The sequence below is a fragment of the Tetrao urogallus genome (assembly GCF_951394365.1).
Source record: "Tetrao urogallus genome assembly, chromosome: 1".
In the NCBI taxonomy this organism is placed as follows: domain Eukaryota; kingdom Metazoa; phylum Chordata; class Aves; order Galliformes; family Phasianidae; genus Tetrao; species Tetrao urogallus.
The window spans coordinates 51,586,658-51,589,835 of record NC_136813.1 but is presented as its reverse complement, the minus strand read 5'-3'; positions in this window follow the sequence as shown (position 1 = coordinate 51,589,835).

Genomic DNA, 3,178 nt, shown 5'->3' with positions numbered 1-3,178 from the left:
AATTAAAAGCTAGGCATGGAAAGATAGGAAAAATAGAGGGCGTTTTCTCAACAAATATTTTTTCCAAAAACAGAGAAGAAAATCAATCAACTATCTTGACTTGACGGCCCTGCCTGAAGTGCTGCATTTTTAGTGAACTTAAAAAAAACCATCTGAAGACATCAAAGGTATCTGGGTGAGAAGAACCGATCCTTATAAAGGAAGACTGTATATCTGAAATACAGTTCACTCTAAAGGACCTTTTCCAGGCACACGACTGCACTTACACATCTTCACAGAGAACTTACATGAATGACTAGTGTTACCTGTTCTTTATTCTTGATCGTTGATGAACTTGAAAATAGCATACATAATTAACTGTATGTCAATATATTTCATGTCTTCACTTCTCCAAGAGTGTGGTTAGGTAAAAGTCCCATCTTACCCTTAACTCTGCTCCCATACTTTAAGGTTATATGTGCTGTGGCCAGTAGGTGATGCTAAAATCCCTCTGAGGGAAGGAAGAATTTAGATTGCACTTTTGGAAGCGTCGCAAGTCCAGGAAGCTGCAGGAATGTGCTGCCATTCAAACGTGGCAAGTTTCATTTGTCATCTCTTGGCATATCTGATTAACAAGCAGATTAACACTACTCCCATCTTACCAACAGGGATTTCCAGATGTTACAAATAAAAGGAGCAGAGGAAACCCATCATGGCAGTTTACAGTAACCAAACGATAAATCAAGCTTTCCTGTAGTCCCTGCAGATCTATGCTTTAAGTATCTGAAATCTAAAGCGTCATGCACTTACGTACACATGTCTACCCGAAGTTGATACATGAGGTAATGATTTCAGCAGTCAGCTTTACGGAGATCTGTTAGATATTGGGAATGAGGAGAAAGAGCAGGACAGAGAACAAAGGTTACACTGGAGGTAACTTGTAGGAAGCAGCACAGTTGGGTGAAGATTAGATCATTTCTGCACAAGGAATCTTTTGTCCTGCAGAAAAATACGTAAGTTGCGATGTGCTCTGACAAGAAGAGGCACTGCTGAAAGCAGAGACCAAATCCCCAGGTCTCCTAAGAGATCTGAATCACAGATATGCTGCACTGCAGAGCGTTTTAATGCCCTGCTGTACACAACAACACTCTACACTAGAAAACTAACAAAATGTGAGGTACAGATGAGTTCCAAGGGTTGAGACCACTTCAGAATAGCTCTGCTTTTAAAGCTATGATGTAATAAACTTCCCAGATCTCTGCGCACTGAAACTCAACCATTCCCAATTATGCATCAGATGCCATTATTGTAAGGCCAATCTGCTTGGAAAAATTTGCTTGCGGGTTTAGATTCCAGAAAATAATGAAACACCACAAAGGTAAGAATCCACCACTATTTGTCTACTTGACAGAAAAAAATGGCAAAGCACCGCTTGCAAACCTGCATACAGATCATAATAGCTACATCCCATCCCTGCTAATCTTACTCTCATGCAGCAATTGCAAATCTCTCTTTAAGATCTGTTTTCATATCACTACACTGACATTACTGAGCACTTACTGCACTTGTATTGCAGTAACACGATCCACATTTCTCAAACCAAAAACTCACAGCTGTGTAACTACTGATGATTTGAACCACGGATATACATAGAATGCAACCTCAGAAGCAAGGATAGTAAGAATATTCACTGATACCCTTCCTAGAAATTTAAATCAAGTCACATTGCAGCTCATGGCATTTGTAAAGAACACCCACTCACCCTTTCCTGTTTTGAACATAAAACATGGAAGAGTTATCTGAAATCAGCATTTCCTAGTGACTGCTTGCAGGGAGGGACATGAAAACAATTAAAACAATTCCGTCCACAGCATCTGAACACAGCTGTGGTTGGAGATATGCAGAACATGAGAGGTGTGGTTCATCTAGCAGGGATGTGCAGCACTATAGTTCAGATGTTATCTGAAATATTCTTACGTGCCAGCTTCCAGGAGGTTAATAATGACAAAATACCTTAACCAAAGATATTTTTATTGGGTTCAGTATTCAAGCATCATTAGGTTAAGGTCTTTTTAGAAAAGCAAATCAATAATAATAAAAACAAAAACAAAAACAAAAACAAAAACACCCAAACTTACAAATGACAAATGGTACAGGAAGATTAATTTGAAGTAAGATTTTATCAGGTTTGTGAAAAAAAATTTACCGAAAGCCAGATTGTGTTTTGAATCTAAATTACTGAACAACATATGAATATAATACTCCATTTTCAAAGAAGCAAATATCAATTAAATGCTAGTCACCTGAAATTGACAGTAGTCTCTTAATATAAGGCAAAAATAGGAATTGGCTTTTTCTTTTAACGTACACTAAGTACAATCGGCAGCAGCTGCCATATGCTTCATCAAGATCTTTCTAAAGCAGGAGCAGCAGAGGATGCTGACTCACGCATTAAGACCTTCTCAACATACTGACCATTCCACAGCAATTCCTGAACAAGAGCCTGGGCTAAGGACTGGCTGAATGCTGCAGTGTCTTTGCTAAGTGTGTGCATCATTTCATTCTCACGCGCCACAACCACACGGCAGTGTTTGAGCCGTGTGACACAACGCGTCCTGCAGATCTAAAGGAGTGTCAAGAGACAGAACACTGCAGAAAATGCCATCAAAAGCTCTGTGTGATCTTCCATATAATTGTATTTACGGATTTGTGTGAATTTTTAACAGGTAATGACCCACTGAAGACATTTTTACAATATTTATTAGATTATGAATTTATAAATTCAAGGACTCAGAGGCACATAGTTTAAAAGGCCAAAAACACTGAAACTAATGAAGTCACAGAAATCAGAATATTTGTGGACATAATACCAGTAAAAAATAAAAATCACATCCAAACTAAAAGCGACACTTCTTAAGAGTCATCCTTCAAAGTTAGCATAATAAAAAGTTCTCATTTCCCTCAAAGAAAAATAATTCATCCCACCTACCAAGCTAGAAAATCCTATTTACAATTGTACTTTAATCAGAAGTATCATTAAGTTGCCTAACACAGCCGGTTCTACTCTGCCATTAGAATTCAACGTTTATTTTAAGGTATCGTTGTATTTACAAATGCATAAATATTGTAACTCTGATCTTCACTGAGATCTGCATGAAAACAGGCTGTTAAGTCACAATATAAACGTGTTAGTGGAAGA